This window comes from Schistocerca gregaria, chromosome 2 (assembly GCF_023897955.1).
Source record: "Schistocerca gregaria isolate iqSchGreg1 chromosome 2, iqSchGreg1.2, whole genome shotgun sequence".
Lineage (NCBI taxonomy): Eukaryota > Metazoa > Arthropoda > Insecta > Orthoptera > Acrididae > Schistocerca > Schistocerca gregaria.
Window position 1 is genome coordinate 587,844,017 of NC_064921.1, and position 19,367 is coordinate 587,863,383.

At 43.0% G+C, this 19,367-nt stretch overlaps 1 protein-coding gene and 1 non-coding gene across 2 annotated transcripts in view; both read right to left on the reverse strand.

The window, feature by feature from the left end:
* The window catches only part of LOC126335884 (protein PRRC2A), a 1,700,716-nt gene that overhangs the window by 406,626 nt on the left and 1,274,723 nt on the right, over positions 1-19,367 (reverse strand). The window lies entirely within an intron of this gene.
* Trnat-ugu (transfer RNA threonine (anticodon UGU)) lies at positions 5,327-5,400 on the reverse strand. The gene has a single exon. It is a non-coding gene; the product is annotated as a tRNA-Thr (tRNA).

Genomic DNA, 19,367 nt, shown 5'->3' on the forward strand with positions numbered 1-19,367 from the left:
CCCCCAGGAGCGAGACTTAGACTCTTCACTTACTACTGGTTGATGCCAGCAGGCTTTTGTAGGCTGGATGGTGTCTATCAGTTCAGGGTTTTCGTAACTTCCGCGACACTCTCCCGCAAGTCCAACAAACCTGTGGCTATATATCTTCTGCCAGTCTTATTTGATTCGGGTGTTACACACCTCAGCAGTATTCTAACATGGGACGCACCAAGTGATTTGTAAGCTGTCCACGCTATAGGCTGACTGAACTTCCCATAGTATCCTGACAGTAAAACGAAGACTGCCGTCCGCCTTATCTTCGATTGAGTCAGTGATGGACATAGTCGGAACAGGATCAGCTTGGCTCCGTAGGGTCAACTGACAAGCTACTTGAATAAATAAACAGGGACGGTGACACGCAAGCCTAGCGAGAGACATCAGATCGAAATGCTTTCACTAGTCTGTGAAACGCAGGAGATCCATTTACATTCGTGAACAATTGAATTTAGAGAGAGCGGTTGCGCTAGGAGATCAGTTCTGTTGCCAGAGGGGAATGGAATTGGTAGACGTGTTACGCGACTGCGTTGTCGTCGGACTGTACTGGCCATCGGCGTGATAGTCGACCGCACTATGGGCAAGACTAGCGCAATCGGAGCATTTTCTTTGCCTTTTTCCTTTCGTACCGTGATTTACGCTTAACTACCATAGACATTTCAGCGTAAATCATGGTACGATAGGTAAAAGCTTAAACACTTAATAAAACTCTACGATATATCATCAGGAGCGCACCGGATATAGTGGAAATTGGTGACAGGAAAATCGACAGTCTACGCTTTGTTCGTTATATGAGAGGTGTTCAATAGGGAATCCAACACTTTTTTTCTGAAAGCACCTTGGTTGTGTTGAGGATTCCAGTAAACCAAATTGTTCCCCCTCTTATGGCTACAAAACCCTATATTATAACATTTAGCTGTTCAATGCGACGGCCTTATGCCACCTTATTGGGAGGGCCTGTATGCCCATTTGGTACCTTGGCCCTTCGTTGCTCTTTATAATCGTCTGTTACGCGTCGACGAACCAATCGGTCATACACCTTCGAGGACCCCAACTAGTGGACCAGTGTGTGTCACTGCCAAGAGAAGTCAAGCAAAGCAGCGAGCCGTTTCACTGTGATCAGTCGATCCCGTTAAGTGAGAGTGTCCGCACGTTCCAATATTTGAGCTGTGTGCGGCTGGATATCGTACAGGTTTTTCCGACCTTGCGATTCCTCGCCCAACGACTCACCGTGTTTTATTCACTGACAAGTCTCCACAGACATTCTGTAAACGCCTATGAATATCTGCGATGCTCTTGTTTTTCGCCGAAAGAAACTCAATGACACCTCTCTTCTTTGAATATACCTCCGTTATAGACGCCATTTTGAAGGCTAAGTATAATGCCGCCACCTATCGGAACGTGTGAAATTATACGGGCTGAAGCGGGAATATTCCACAATGTCCTACAACAAATTCAGCATTTTTTCAATCGAAATTGGCACCTCTTGGGTGCGCCACTCATGTAAGACATGATTTCTGAGGCACCGGGCATTTCAAATCCTCCCGTGTCAAGAGTGTACCTTAGTGTCTCAATTCTGGACAAAACGGATGCCGCATCAGTTAACTGCCAGGCGAAACAGCATTTAGATGACAGTGTGTCGGAACGGTGGGTAGACAGGTTGCAGAGAAGCAAACTACTGCCCAATTAGTTACTTAGTTACATGTTTTGTTGATCATCATGATGACCTGTTGCTATAATGTGGGAAGAGTCGGTTTTACTGTTATATTAGGTCTTTCTAAATGAAAAATATGAAAAAATTCTGATCGTTTACAAAATTTCCCTAAGCCCTTTTTCTTCGTACCGCAGTTTATGTTTAACTATCTATGCAGAACACTTTAACAACGGAGCATTGTCTGGGAGGGATGTTATAATTTCAGTTGGTGGTATGAAAATCAACGATCTACGCCTTGCGGATGATAGTAATCTCTTTGCAAGAAGTGAGGAATAACTTAGTGACCTACTCTCAAGGTTAAAACTATTAATTTTAATTTGGGTCTAGAGATAAACATGAAAAAGACCAAAGTAATGGTTATTAATCCACAAGGTTTAGATTAAATCGATCGTACAGGTTGCTTAAAGGGTCTGCAGATAATGAATGGCTGTGTTTATCTAGAATCTCCGATTAATTATTCATGAAAATGTGATAAAGAAATAAAAAGACGTCCTTCGCCGAGCTGCTGTGGTTAAACTCTCTAAGATCTGACAGGACCGTGCAGTATCCAAATCAACGAATATGGCCTTGGTGGAATAATTGGTGTTGATTGTGTGTTTGTACGACTGCGAGATTTGGACTCTGAAAGCTACTGACAAGAGCCCTAATTGACGCCTTCTACATATAGTGTTGGCGGAAGGTGTTACAACGTACCGCGGACGGGGGCAAGAACCACTGCTTCCATTAGAAAAGAACTTAGCATCACAAGAAGTTTACCTTTAACAATTACTTTAGCAGATTTTGAGTACAAAATAGGATAATTTTTAAAAAAAGACACCATCTTGCAAGCCAATAAGTAGACGATTAGCGCAAGCGAAGAAGATTTCCGGCCTACTTCTTCACATTATTTTAAGATCAGCTGAAGATAGCTGTGGATAGAGACGTCTAGTCGAAGATTCAGTTACTTACGATATGAATGAAGCAATGAGGTCACCACATTCAGCAATGACTAAAGCGGCTGATGATTGTAATAATGATCAGATCTCTCTCTCTCTCTCTCTCTCTCTCTCTCTCTCTCTCACTCTCTCTCTCTCTCTCTCCCCCCCCCCCCCCCCCCTCTCTCTCTCTACCTGATACGCGAGCTCGCGCTTCCCGTGCTTTTCGTGAATCATAAGAGATGCCTCGACGATCGTTTAATTCCTGTCATGCCTTCCCCATGTTGCAATATACTAATTCGAGTCTCAAAGTGAGCTGTGGATCGTTTGCTGTCAAGATGAGACTGATGCGGGGCCAGGATATCCAGCAGTCTTCCAGTTTTACCTCTATAGGAGACCTGTGTACCCTTTAGCCACCCCTGCAATAACTCCGCTCGTTAGAAAACCGATGACCGCCAGCAGCTGGCGGTGGCTGCAGCTGTAATCGGGTCCAGGGAACGCGGTCAGCTCGAGCCGTGACGGCTTTCACCAGCCGAGGTCGGGTCACAAGGCGAGCGCCACCTGTCCGCGCAGATTGCGGTGGGTCGGGGCAGCAGAACGAACACAACACACACTTGCGGTCTCTGCGAGCCGCAGCTTCCCATTTCATTGCTTTCTAATAACGTTTCATAGGCAGGCCACAGCCAACAAAGAAGTGGCTTTCACTGAGGAATGAACAATACAGTGAAAGCACAGCATGTCATATAAATAGAAATAGCAGCACAAGACGTAGGTAGGAAGCAGTAATTATGGTTCGTTTATTAGTTCAGTAACTTTTCAGAGCAGGTTGTTCATTTCTTACTGAAGACAGAAGACCCATTTTACATATAAAAAGTTTCCAATAAATTGTTCTTTGGTAACTTCACATCTACTTTGTTTTGTCCAACGTGCTGCCCAAGAAGTGGGCATCTATCACACGACCGGAGAAAACCTAAAGATGGGATGAAATACGCAGACTAATTTTCGATTTAAGGCAAGAATTAGAAAACCGATTTCTGGATTTTCGAAAAAATAATCAATATGTTCAAATGTGTGTGAAATCTTATGGGACTTAACTGCTAAGGTCATCAGTCCGTAAGCTTACACACTACTTAACCTAAATTATCCTAAGGACAAACACACACACCCATGCCCGAGGGAGGACTCGAACCTCCGCCGGGACCAGCCGCACAGTCCATGACTGCAGCGCACAAGACCGCTCGGCTGATTCCGCGAGGGGAAAAAATAATCCCAATTTTTAAATTTATGGGACACTTTTTATAAATAATGTACGTACATCGCCAGAAAATTTTCAGATGGAATGTCTGACATTCATCTAAAAGAAAAATTTGATCATGTATCTTTGTTGCACTTTTACGAACCGTATCTGCTCAGAGACAAACATCCCTTGCTGCAATATCATGCGTTATATATGTCATTTTAGATTGGAATACGTACGTTTCTGAACAGTTATCGAGAGTAAAGCACACGAAGAGTAAGAATAGAACCAAAATCTCAGATGAACATCTTCAGAACACACTCTGAATTGCAGCCACTTCGTTCTAACCTGATATTGAAACATTAGTTTCCCAAATTGAAAGTCAAATGTCATACAACTCTTTAATTTGTAATTACTTATATATTGTATAAAATTATTAATGAAATCTCATAGATAAAATGTCAAATAATTCAGCCTTGCTTTGTAAAATAAAAATTCATAAATTAATGAAATCGAAATTACTTAAATGTGTTAACTACATACTTCGGACCGGCCACCTCTTTTTTTGTCTGTTGTTGTTAGTGTTGAGTATATTATCTGCGGCTCAAAAATACTCATTTTCTTGGAATGTGGCCCAGGTAAGCCAAGACGTTGGTTACACCTGACCCAGATATTCCAAATTTTCCTTAAATATGAGCACCTCTGCTCAGTTTTCATCTTCAGAAAAATAACTAATTGAAATAGTAAAGCCACAAGTACATAAATCAGTTGGTGGTTAATAGATTTTAAATGTCCTGATACCCGAGAAATACAACAGAAAGAGCATGCGTTCGTGAACTGCCGGACACGGGAACAGATGGCTATACTATGACAGAACGCTGTAATTCTCTTGTTGAGACCTAAATATTATGGAAAATCACATTAACGGCTATGTGACGTATCACATCGCCACAACTACTGAATCAGAGTTCATCGTTATTCCACGAGACTGTCAGTGGACATAACCTGAGGTGCTACTTCTTAATTTTACGACACAGCTTTCATTTTGGAAATACGTAATAGGACCACAATCGGTGACCATGTTAAGAGCAATTGATGGCGCAAGAGACCGAGAAACACTGTAAAAGGCAATGGTGTCAGAGCGCAGGTCCAGGGAGAAAGCGAGTACGCACGTTGCATGCCGCAGGTGACATCATTCTCAAACACCAACGGATATCACATCGGCGAACTCAGGGAGGCAGACTGACGCTCACTTTGGTGGATAACCTGCACTGCTGGAGCCCCTGTAGGCGTATTATGGAACGAATGAGTATCACGAAAGTTGCGAAAAGCCCCAGTCGAGGCGATAATCTCATTATTACAATGAAGTGAACACCCTTAGCTACTTACAGGCGTTGACATACGTCAATTGGGACAGATGAAAATGTGGGCCCCGACCGGGACTCGAACCCGGGATCTCCTGCTTACATGGCAGACGCTCTATCCATCTGAGCCACCGAGGACACAGAGGATATCGCGACTGCAGGGATTTATCTCCGGCACGCCTCCCGCGAAACCCACATTCTCAACGTATTGTCCCGCACTACACTCGTAGTACCCCCGCCCATTATACTCATTACTCGCGGTACGTTGCCGATTCCCGTAAGAGTTCGGGCCGGTGAGCCTTAACCATCTTAGTATATATAATCTCATTATTCATCAAGCGCACAGTGGAGAATAGTCATCGTCTGCCCACCATGCAACAACAGTATGTCACGTCTGCCCACCATGCAACAACAGTATGTCACTTCCGATTTATAGCTTCCCCAGTTTTAGAAGATGGCGAGGTCGCCAGCTGTGAAAATTTTCACGGCAGAAAATTATGTGTTTACTCCTCCTTTTTATTTATATATCCAAGCAGCTGAATCCACTGTTACCGATTTCTAACCACAAGGCTCCCGGCTCATACGAAATTCGTAACTTTGACCTGCTTAACAGAACTCAATCACATGATCTTATCTGCACTTACTACCAGTATACGATCTCACCAATTAGCAGAAGACTTACGATTTTCTCTTGGCCACTGTCCGCAATACATCAGTAAGCCATATTGTAAGAGTGTAGCAATCTTTGCCTGAAGGCAGTTAGCACATTTTTATTACAGAATTTACAAAAAGATAAAGATTACCATAGGGTACGTCCGGTGGTATATGTAGATACTGCCTGGAAAATGCACTGCGTATGATGTTAGTAGTAAACATGAAACAAATTGAAAAGTCTTTCCTGATACTGAGTCTTACTTCACGAACAGTGAAAATAAAGTAAGCGATGAACTTTTTTCCTTACTTTAGTCTGTGAGGAAGTATCAGCGAGAAATAGTTTCAAAGAAGATTTGAAATTATTTGCGAAGTTTGTTGGAAGTCGTTACGCCCTCTCATTCTTAAATACTGGATGAATATAATCTGCATAATTTGCGCGCCCTGTGCCTCATAACATATACACCGTTTCTAACTTTAATACCTGCTTTACTGTGTTACACCTTTAAAGTGAGAGATATGTCTTAATGAGTAACTTATAGCAGCATTTTAAGTTTTTGAATTTGGTCAATAATTACATGAAGTACTCAAAATCAAATTTTTTTTGCCCATGGATGCCGTCAGATAGGCAACGTCCAACTGAGTCAAGGTGACTGGGTAACGGTTTTACCAATTTAGTAACATTAGCACAACAACTGGCAAAAGGATGACAGAAAAGTATTTAATGGAAATAAACTGTATAACAGCGAGCTTCAGTTGAAAGTAGTTTTATTCAGAAGAAAGTTTTAACCTAGCAAACAATATTTCAGCTTCGTACAAAATACACTACATAAAGTACAGTATGTTCATAATGCCATTTCATCATTTTTTTTCTCAACGAATATTTGCCTATCTTTGGTTTCTTTGTCAGTTTTTAATACGAAACTACAGCCGACATTATTTAGCAAACTGAAAGTCTGTACTCGTCTCAAGTTACTCACAGAAATGTAAATTTTAGGGTGAGCCTATTCAGACAAAGAATTAAAACGAGAACGAAAAGTATCGCAAGCGATTGTCATTTTCCAAAGCGGAGAGGACTGGCCACAATACAAGGAGAGGAGATGCTTCCTCCTCATCAGTATCATTTTATATACAGTAAGCAGAATTAGAGAAAGAAACAACAATGAAACCAACCCTTTCTTTTACACTCAGTTTCCTCCATTTTTTTTTTTGCATTTGTTACCGACTTCGTCCCTACCTCTTTCACTGAAGATGGAGCATGAGTGTGATTTCTCATGTGCCTAGACAAAACATGATCACTCCGTACTAGAAAATTTTTGACATTACAGTTCTTCTTGTTAGCGCAACATCAATCCCGTTCACCTGTAGATTACACTTTCCTATTACGTCTGAATGTAAAATTGTTATACGTTAGGAGTCTCTGGCCTCCAATTTCAGTATCACTATCCTATACGTCTAACAACATTTAACACACGCTTAAAATGCTTCTAAGCACTGATTTCATAACTACTACTCTCGTCTCTGCCAGAAGCAAAAAGCTAACTGGTCCTAAGGTGACGTTGCCAGACGCACCTGTTTGACAGTAAAAGCGCTCTTCTCTACCTGAACTACAAGTTTCACAATACGAGTAGGAGATTAATGGATCCTTCGGACAACTTTTCTCAGTTGCAGAGTTGGAGATTAATGGATCCTTCGGGCAACTTTTCTCGGTTGCAGACGTCGTGTCTGCCCCAGCCTCCATCTTCAGGCAGAAAATCGGTCTACGTTTGAGGTGTTGTATCTGTTGTTGGTTGAATAAGCAGTGTCTCCATGTTGGATGGTATTGCGGGTGCATATTGTACCTAACGGTGGAACTCTGTTACTTTAAGATCAATAGAAATTAATCTGGATAGTAAGAACTACAGATATTTGGATATGTGAATAATAAGGACATAAATACTACTTACTTCTCGCCGAGAATGTCATATTTGCCGAGTCGTATGCCAATCGCACACGATAATACTGAAACTTGGAGATTATTTTCTTTCACTTCGGTAATCTGTAAGTTGTCTTTGATTAATTTCTCAGCAGTAACGGCTACGTTCGAGCTACTGACATAGTAGTGAATAATCAGTGAGGGCCTCTGCGTTACGCCATCGAGTAATCACAATCACACGCAGTTAAAATAGCAAATTTTTTATGAACACCACCACGGAGAGCATGGAAATGTCTTGTGCGACACACATAACACGTCGTCATCGAGTGATTACATCACCTAATCAGTTGATGCCATGGTATGTGCTGCCATTTCATTTGGTTTCCAATCCTTCCAAGTTGCGATTCAGAAGCATTGTTGTAGTTTGAGGACGCTCTGCAACCAGACATCCTCCCACTGATAGAGCACCTTCGAAATGGTTCCAGCGGTACCGTGCACATGGAATGACTTGGAAAGATTAACATGGCAAAAGGATGTTAGAGTTATAACTACGGCCCTCGTTCTACGTGCACGGATAATGTACTATGATGATTGAACAGTGTCTGCACCTTGAAACGGCAGTTTGACACACACAGGATGCGTATCTGGAAGAAACTACCCTTAAACTCCCCTCTTCTTTCCTGTTGTTCAGGTAAGTCATTTTCTTTCAGCAAGGATGTGATCGGTACCTGCAATCGTCTTTGTTGTCTAAGTATTCGGTTTGTAATGATTCCACGGCCGACCCAACTATGTCTGCATTCTGCTAACCATGTGGATGCCACTTCGGTGCCCGGTAAGCGCTCTGCACCTGGACACCTGCGGCGCCAGAACTTGGCTGTGGCGACCGGGCGGCGGTGCCCGTAAGGCGGTCAAGGCGGCGGCGCCTGGCAGTGGGTGCCTTACAAGGCGGCGCCGCTGGGTGAGCTGCCCGCTCTGTCACTCGGCGCGTGACTCACGCCAGTGCGTGAAACACGGCCAACCTGCAGACCCACTGCTCACTGTTTGCCTATTATCACTAGCAAATACCACGGCGCTCAGACGGTGTGTTCCCCGTTACCCGCAACCATTGGCAAACAACCTGTAACCTACATGTACAAACAGACAACCGGACGGACTGATTTTTGGACGCTAGTTGGGGAAAAAGAGGCATAATGAGTTACAATCAAGTTACGATGATCGACTCTTCTTGAATGACCTTAAATCAGTTTCAGAGACCTTCATTCTTAGGGTTTCGTGCCTCAAATCGGCAAAAACGGAGCCCTTATAGGATCACTTAATTGTCCGTTTGTCTGTTCCTTTGGAACGGGTAGAGGCAAAAGTTGGAATTTTTGTCAAATACTAAGTCCTATGGTCCCTTAACGGTGAAAAAATTTAAGCTTCTAAGTAAATGCAGTTAAGGATACGGCTATTTATGTCACACATTTTGACACTCGCAAACTCACTTCCCAACACGTATAGATGATTATGCATGTAATTAAGACTGTACAGGGGCCTCAGAGCGTGAGTCATTCTTGCACTGGTCCGTTTTTTTTTTTTTTTAAGTGATAACACCAAGGTCCGTCTCACGTCAGATTTCAAATAGGTCCCCATGTATCTAAATGGGCGAAACAGTAAATAACACGCTCACAGATAGCTTGCGAAGCCCACATTCGATTAATTCTTGAGTCAGTCTGGGAGTGTTAGCATGCAGGGTTCGTACAGATGATAGGCTCTGAGCACTATGGGACTTAACATCTGTGGTCATCAGTCCCCTAGAACTTAGAACTACTTAAACCTAACTAACCTAAGGACATCACACACATCCATGCCCGAGGCAGGATTCGAACCTGCGACCGTAGCAGTCACGCGGTTCCGGACTGAGCGCCTTAACCGCGAGACCACCGCGGCCGGCTTTACAGATGATAGAAGAGATGCATCTTTCGCCACGGGTTCGTTTAGTAAGTGTCACGGAAATGATCATCAATGTCCAGCGCCAGACACTACAAGAATAGATTTGTGCATCATGCAGAAGTTTGCCGCTGATATGACGGAGACGTACATTGCAAGCAGAGTCGGGTAATATACGTATTACTTCCCCCACGTACCCCTCGAGGAATGACAGGATAGGCAAATCAGAACTTATTCTGAGGTTTTCCTACAGGCGTTCGCGACTGGGATGGGAAAGAGGATGCCGTAAAAGAGGTTCATTCCATAAACTACTTGATGACATTGTCAATATCTGGGAATGACGTAGCATCGACAGCAAATTCTCCATCAAACGCATAACAACAACAATGAAGGCCGACATAGCCTTAACTACTCTTAGAATGGCATTTACCGAATGGTTGACAACGTTTATTCGCAGCTAAATACGTTGTTTTAAGTAATGAAATACGTTTTGTGCGCGCACGGTACGATGATGTTGGTAAGAACAAAACATGCGTTATACACTGGGTCAGGATTCGCAATCTGGTATGGCGATGAAACTTCCTGGCAGATTAAAATTGTGTGCCGAACCGAGACTCGAACTCGGGACCTTTGCATTTCGCGGGCATCTGAGCTACCCAAGCAAGACGCACGCCCCGTCCTCACAACTTCACTTCTGCGAGTACCTCGTCTCCTACCTTCCAAATTCCACAGGAGCTCTTCGCAGGAGAGCTTCTGTGAAGTTGGGAACTGGTTGTGGTCGGTTACTTGGAGACCATTTTCAACCATTCATGCACTTCATGTTCCCAAGCAACGAATCAGTTTTCCTGAGATGACAATCCGGCATGCCACCGGGCTAAAATCGATAGCGGTGGGTTTGAAGAACATTCTCGGCAGTTTGAGCGAATGATTCGGCCACCCAGGACATGAATCCCATCGAACATTTATGGAACATAATCAAGAGGTCAGTTCACGCACAATATGCTGCAGCAGCAACATTTTCGCAGTTATGGACGGCCATAGAGGCAGCAAGGCGCAGTATTTGCTCAGAGGACTTCCAACGACTTGTTGAGTCCACGCCGAGTCGAGTTGCTTTATAACTCCGGGCAAAAGGAGGTCCAGCACGATATTAGGAAATACCCCATGGCGCCTGTCACCTCAGTGTATTTGACTGGCGATTTTGAGTAATATTAACCAACAGGACTCGTAGCAAGATACCACAGCTCTCGCAAAAACGTGCTTGGAAAACTCAAAGGCCCGTCTTTCAGCATAGAAACTACAAATATTCTTCAGCCACCTATGTATCCACCCCACAGAGACTGTAAGATAAAACCAGGCGAACATCACGTCGCACAGAGGCGTACAGTCAGTCACTCAGTCTCCCCTCGCCCCATCTGTGCATGAGTGACTGTAAGAAGTACTCTCTGTCTTTCAAGGTACAGATGAGTGTGTAGATATATCAGTAGAAAGTGAAAGAACACGGAATATTTATTTTCCTAAAACAGACCAGCTTGCGTGTACAATAAGAAGGAAGAGCACTTTTAAGTTAGACAGGAGTTCATGTCCCTAATTAGATATATTTCATTTTTACATGAATGCCCACTTGTACTTCAATGAAATTGCCTTCGTTTCTGTTTTTATGAGATTATTCTGCGCTGTAACAGTTTATATGTATTGTTATTCTGATTGTGGGGAGATTTCTAGCTATATATGTACATATTATCATAAGAAGCAGTTTTGATTTATATGAATTAATTTAAGTGCCTTGGCGAGTGTGCAGTGTTTGTTATGTACAATGATATTGTGACGCACAGCTGTTTCGTGTAACAATGAAACTATTGTTAATATTATATTTCGCTTTACCAATATATCAAAAATTAAACATTTTTTCCAAATTTCCATTATCTGCTTTACTTTTTTACTCAAATCATAGGAGAGTGTCCATGGTATAGTATGGTGCGTGTGGATGTATGGGGAAGAGGGGTGAGAGGAAGGAGCGAGTTATGAATGGGTAGAGAGCAGGGTGCAGAATAGGGTCCCACTTTTTTTCTTGCACCGGCGCCTCATACAAATATTAAGCGCCTGTCTTAATTGGAGAACTTCGAAGAAAATGCAGTCGAAATATACCTCTGTGAGATTGTATAATTCTATGACAGAAGATTTTCGCAGGATTTCAAAGGAATAGGAAACGGATACTGTGGCATGATAATACTTGTTCTATGCAGAAATTGCTCTCGATGATGTAATTTCTTTTATCGAACCTATAACTTAATAGCAGTGACTAACAACAGCAACCAGGCACATTTGATGTACAGTACCAGTTTTCTTGACTATGCCTATTTTCACACGATTTATTTTACATTATGGAAATGTATTTTTAACGGTATTTCCACCACAGTAGGAAAAGGTAGATAGGATAATTCTTTCTATATTCATTCATACTGACGAATAATTGGAGTATGTTGAAATGAGAAGACATTTACACGAGCAGGGAGCAATCTTTTACACATCAGTGTGAACTACAGAGAGCAGCCCGAACCATATATTAACTTCGCTAAAGGTAGGAGGAATTTATCCTCTAATTTTGTGTGTAGACAACAGGGCAAACTCTACATTTGTAATGCATTATTGTACTGTTATTGCACACTTCGTTAGTTCTACTTGCTTTGTGAAATCAATGACGTGAACTTATTCTGTATCCGTACCTATTTCACTTTGACTCTACTAGTGAGTCATAGATACGAATGTCTGAATTAAATAAACTGCATCTGCTAAGTTGTTGCGTAACTACTCTGTTGCGGCAACGGTGAAGCATCTTATGTCATCGACGTTTCCAACAGCTCGTCGCTTGATCACACGCAGCAGAAAGCTTCCAGAGGAAAAGAAGTGACGAACAGAGACGCATTTGAGTGAGTCATGTAGCTGAGCTCGGCGAACTTGTGAACTGACGCGACCACATTATGTATGGCGAAGTTCAAGGACGGCTTCATTATTAACACAGTACTGCATACTGTTCAGAGTTTAATTCCCGTCCTTTTTCGACACCACTTTTTAATTTGTAGCTCTAAAAGTTTTGATGTTCCTTCTTTCTTATCCAGAAATGTATTATTCCGCTCCACGTTGATCGTTCCGAGAACTGCCTGCTGCAGTTCTTCAGTTTACGAAATCTAAAACGCAGTTAGCCATTTTCCCTAAGTTCCTTAAAATTCTAATGATCTAACAACTTTTGTAATGAAAACAGTGGTAGTCTATTTTGACTCTTATTTCTAGTATGTCTCACAGAAAATGTAGTAAGGGGACACTATTTCAATTTGCCAGAAATTTTACTGAAAGGCAAAGATGACAAAGATACGCAAATATAGACTATGTGATCAAAAGTATCCGGACACCCCCAAAAACACACGTTATTCATATTAGGTGCATTGTACTGTCACCTACTGGCAGGTACTCTATATCAGCGAACTTAGTACTCATTAGACATAGGGAGAGAGCAGAATGGGGCGCTCTGCGGAACTCACGGGCTTCAAACGTGGTCAGGTGATTGGGTGTGACTTGTGTCATACGTCTGTATGCGAGATTTCTACATTCATAAACATCCCCAGTCCGCTGCTCATGGTCTCGCGGTAGCGTTCTCGCTTCCCGAGCACGAGGTCCCGGGTTCGATTCCGGCGGGGTCAGGGATTTTACCTGCCTCGAGATGACTGGGTGTTGTTGTGTCGTCTTCATCATCTCCATTCATCCCCATTACGGTCAGAGGAAGGCAATGGCAAACCACCTCCACTAGGACCTTGCCTAGTAAAGCGGAGCGGGTCTCCCGCATCGTTCCCGTACGGTTCGTAAAGAAGCATGGGACTTCATTTCCATTTAAAACATCCCCAGGTCCTCCGTTTCTGATAGGGAATGGAAACGTGAGGGACACGTACAGCACAAAAGCGTACAGGCCTTCCTCATCTGTTGACTGACAGAGCGCCGACAGTTGAAGAGGGTCGTAATGTGTAATAGGAAGACATCTATCGAGACTATCACACAGGAATTCCATACTGCATTAGGATCCAATGAAAGTACTGTGTCAGTTAGACGGGAGGTGAGAAAACTTGGATTTCATGATGTAGCGGCTGCTCATAAGCCACACATCATGCTGGTAAATGCCAAACGATGCCTCGCTTGGTGTAAGGAGCGTAAACATTGGAGGATTGAACAGTGGAAAAACGTTGTGTGGAGTGACGAATCACTACACATCGTGGCGATCCGATGGCAGGGTATGGCTATGGCGAATGCCCGGTGAAGGTCATCTGCCAGCGTGTGTAGTGTCAACAGAAAAATTCGGGGACGGTGGTGTTATGGTATGGTCGTGTTTTTCATGAAGAGAGCAGCGATGAAGAGCAATTCGGGGATGGCAATTGCATCTTTCAACACGGTCGAGCACCTGTTCATAAGGCACTGTCTGTGGCGGAGTGGTTACACGACCATAACATCCCTGTAATGGACTGGCCTGCAGAGAGTCCTGACTTGCATCCTCCAGGACACCTTTGGGATGTTTTGGAACGCGGACTTCGTGCCAGGCCTCACCGACCGACATTGATACTTCTCCTCAGTGCAGCACTCCGTGAAGAATGGGCTGCCATTCCCCCAAGAAACTTTCCAGCATCTGATTGAACGTATGCCTGCGAGAGTAGAAGCTGTGATCAAGGATAAGGGTGGGCCACCACCATACTGAAATCCAGCATTACCGATGGAAGGCGCCACTAAGTTGTAAGTCATTTTCAGCCAGGTGTCCGGATACTTTTGATCACATAGTGTATTTGCAAACTTACCCAAAAAAGAGTCTGAACGGCAACACTTCTCTATGAGAATGATGATTTAAGATTTTGAATGCTTGCAAAAAGACTTTTTTTTAACGTGGGCTGCAGCTGATTATATGTGTAAAGCGTGCCTGTAGCTGTTTGCTAATTGTTACACATCACATTCTTACATGTGATTCACTATCGAGACGATTTAATGAATATGCAGCAATCCGTTAACGCGTTACGCAACATACGAATTCCTAGCACATTTCACTATTTGATGTATCAGATATTTCAGAAATAGCTCTTTACTTCGAGTTAAGGTAGACCCCCACAACGATACGCTGTACTGAAAATTGTGGAGGATGTATAATTGACGTAATGACGTCAGCGTCATCTTAAGTAACAATCTTAGACTGGGGTTCTTCACTTGGTTAGTCTCTTGTAAAATATTTCTCTTTGTAAAAATAGCTTTTCACAAAAAATGCAGTGGGACATTAAATACAGAAAAGAACGGCAGAAGCGCAGAGGAACATTTAGAGAGTGTATGACGGTACTTTCATATGAGAAATGTCAGCGGCTGCACTTGGCTAAGGGAGCGGGAAAAAGAAGACGGGTAGGAGAGGAACAGACACCATGAGGCGATAGTAGCACTAGCAGTATTGCGGTGCCGCCATCGCCATCAACACTGCCGTGCTGGCCCTCGACAGCTGTCTCCTTCGAGACGGCGCCTCAGCCACAGGCCCTCGAGAGGCCGCAGAATCTGGCAGCGCCTGATTGGCTGTTAGCGGCGGCTCTCTCAGCATTTCCCAGCGGGTCGCCACCAGCTTCTGTCGCCCGCAGGTCTCTGCTCTGCCGTCTCGGGGCAACCGCCATTACTGAGTAGGCTCGCTCCGCCGCTGGTCATAAACTTATGAGAGCATTCGCCAAATGACGGGTCGTAATAAAGACACCAGTGAACAATGATCCCCCTGAAGCAATAGCTCTTATGCCCATTGTCATGCTGCATATGAACATAATCACAGTGTCGTGAATCTATGGGCAGTCTGCATCGGACTGATATTACAATGTCGTGTATAGCTCCTTTGGATACAATCCAGCCTTGTAATGCTGCTGAGAGATGAGCACTAGGGAACTACGCAGATACGAGAAATCAGAGATAACCCCCCGCCCCCCCCCCTTCCGCAATTACCTTATCCGTTCCGCATACACAGGCCTTGCCCGTACCCGCGGGTGTTATAGCTTTCTTAAACATTTTAACGCGGTTGTCGCCGGAGCTCTGACGATAGGATTTACCCTGGCCCGAATTTTCATCTGCTGAAGTTTTTCATTGACTAAGAATGTAAAGGTCGATTATGGCCACATTTTACTACAACAAGCCTCTCATATGCTTGATACATGACGTAATTACAATTTTGTATCATAATTAAGAAACGCATTTTATGTCATTTCGGCGGTAGTTTATCACAACATTGGTAAGTCTAATGAAATCGCATTACAAGTAATCGTCAAGTATTGCACACTGTTTAAAATATCTCGCATAGTTCACTCATCAAACGAACGTTAATTCACCATGAAATTAAATCATTTTAACTTTCTGCTCGTCTCAGTACAATAGGCGCTGCATTTTGTAATTGTAAATATATTTTGGGGGAACATTGCTACAATAGTTTTATACCGAATATTATTTGTGAGTGACTTATGTATTACGTTAAAGTCAGGCCACGAAACGAAGACGGCAATGGAAAAGGTATTCTAGAACAGCTTAGTGGCAGCTTTCGGTAACCGCATAAGTGACCTCTGTAACTGCAAACGAAACAGGAGTGACTCGGACATAACGCAGCCTTGTGCGACGAAAACACTAAGTGTTGAATTGTCATGCGGAAAACCAGGCAGAAGGGTGTTTTCAATAGGCCGGCAGGAGTGGCCGAGTGGTTCTAGGCACTTCAGTCTGGAACTGCGCGACCGCTACGGTCGCAGGTTCGAATCCTCCTCGGGTATGGATGTGTGTGATGTCCTTAGGTTAATTAGGTTTAAGTAGTTCTAAGTTCTAGGGGACTGATTACCTCAGATGTTAAGTCCCATGGTGCTCAGAGCCATCAAGTCATCAACGCATCTGCACTTTCCAGAATAGGAAAGGGGCGCGCGATCACTATAGAGGGTGCCTGTAAGAAATCACTCCTGCGTCTCACAGCGCTGACAGGAGTCCAGCTAGCACAATGACTGCGCGAAGCGAGTTAAAAATAATGAACTACAATGGCCGAGTAACTCGTCAAAAGCCACACAATTCTGTGTCTATGAAGAGAAAAAAAGACCCTGTCAAGTGGTGCCACGTGCAAAGCTATTACCTCACCTTAGAAACATACTTGCTTAATATTTTCCGTAGTTTGCTTATGCTCGTCCGCTATCAGTATCTCTAAATGATTTTGTAGCGTGCACAGCTTAGTTCGAATAGGAATCAGATAGGGGTAAGTCTCTATCAGCTTTCCCGGTCTGAGTTGCGACTAACCAAACTAAGAAGAAAGTCTATAAAGTGAACAACGATACAAGCAAATGTTCTCCGCGCCACCTGTCGGATTTTATAGAAGCAAGTCTCTGCGTCTCTGCAGTAGCTGTCGTTTTACGCTCACCAGAAGTTGTACTGCGAAAGAGGTTCGATGAAAGTAATCTCAGACTGGCGGAGAGACGGGTTTCATGCCAGGAGGCGTGCATAATTTCACTGCATTCCAACTTGTGATGGAATTTCCTGACTCCTCAGCATGATACGACTTTTAGCGCTGTTCTCTAGAAGCGCTGCAAAGGAGAAGTTACGAAGTCTGCGCAGGCTTTGATAATAACAGTTTCGTTGTCGCTATGTGTGCCCGATACCAAACGAAACTGAATTCATTTCTTCGAGGAAACATTTGCATAACAATCTAGATACAGTAATATATCACATCTGCTCTGCTTATTATGGCGGTTTAAGCGAGACGGCGGCAATTGTTCTATTTATAAAAAATATGTGGAAGTCTGTGTCAGTAGTACATTCTACCAAAATCTTTATCGTATTTTTCTTCCACTTCTTACTATTCGGTCTAACGAGTTTAGATGTACTTTGTCTTGTGCTGACTGATGTAGACCTGTCCTTCAAGACCCGTAATACAAAATGCATTAGGTAACCCTCGTCCCGCCGTTTCCTCTCTGTGTTTCTCCTTTCTACCAGTGTACACAGTGGAATTAGAAACATTCTTTTCTAGCCTGTCTCATGTTTTCCCAGAACTATTTCCAGATTCTATAATGTTCTTTCTTTCTCTTGGATTAAAAATAATTGTGTTCATTTTACTGGCTTTTTGAGTTGATCGCACCGCTGGTTTTAGTACTGTCACTAAAGCATATCGTAACTGGAAGAAATTTATGAATAGTGGCTCAGCATCGACTAGCGCATGTAGCCGATTGTCAGTGGATTTATCAATAATAGAAGTGTGGTAGTAGAGAACCTTACTACAACTAACGATAACTCTAAGAAAACATATAAATTCGTTTAAGGGTACGTATGTAACACTTACACCAGTTTGGCTTAAAAAAGCGATCATATTTTTCTACTTAATTAAACAGTTACTGCTGCAATTGTGCTGAAGTGCAAAATAAATTATGGAAATTTTGTCATTGCTCCCAAGAAATTTCGGAAGAAATCTATTTATCAGACGGATAGAATGTATGGTTCTGGCCCCAGCTCAACAAGCAAATCAAATTAAATTGAAAAACTGACACTCTCAACATTCGCAATTAAAGCAATCTGAGAACGCAAAAAACAATATTATGCTGGCTCCGCTAACTTTAAAAAACGCACCCAGAAATGCACAACACATCTGTTTCACGCTATATGATAGATCCCGCAAGAATACAACATAAAGTGTGACATGGATGCTTTAGGACTTTGACCAGTACATCATTCATATATTTGTTAAAGACAATTAGATGTGGACTGCTTAGTCTCAGTTTCGCTTACTTCTGCTCCACATCTGTCCACGCGTGACGCGAGTGCTATATTATCTCCGTCACTTTACATGTCACGTATTTGCTTTCTTTATCTGACCGCTTTGCGCTGGACAGCAACATTATCTTCCGTGTACATATTATTGAACAACGGTTGTATCAGGAACTGAAGGCATTCTAGGAATGACTCTGACTAGAATGTCGGTAAACTTGAACTGTGAGCCAGTCTTCTCGTTGATCCGCTTGGAGAAGCCTTTGCGTCAGCCAGTGAGATGTGCGGCATTTACTGAAACGTAAATTGTACTTTCATTTTGCGGAACAGAGGAACTCGTTTGCATAAAAAGATTAAACAACGAGAAACAAACAAGCGCAACAGTTTGGCTTACTCGTCAATTACATTATCATAGCTCTCTAAAGTGGTTACCCACCGCCAAACTGCTGCTTCTAAAACGTTTCACGTAGTCAAGGCGTTATTTACTGATGTCAGTTCCTGTGATACTGCTTTCAAAGAGGATCTGTATGGCCGTCTACAGTTCTAAACAATGCAACATTCTGTAATGTCTTGTGGTCGTTTCATATAAGCTTGACTGTTTGCTTTCTATATCTGACGCTGTAACAACACTAATCACTAATCTAACTCTCCAGGAGGCTGCCCTTATCGCACTATCAGAAGATCTTTAGACACGTGTTCAGTACAACAGTAATCTTACAATTACTTTGCCCATGGTAATAAAATAGGACGGCAGGCAAAGCAACTGCTAACAACTGACTCGACTCATGATAGGTGCTGTATCCTTACTATACACAGAACATAACCCCTTTAACCTCCTTCACTC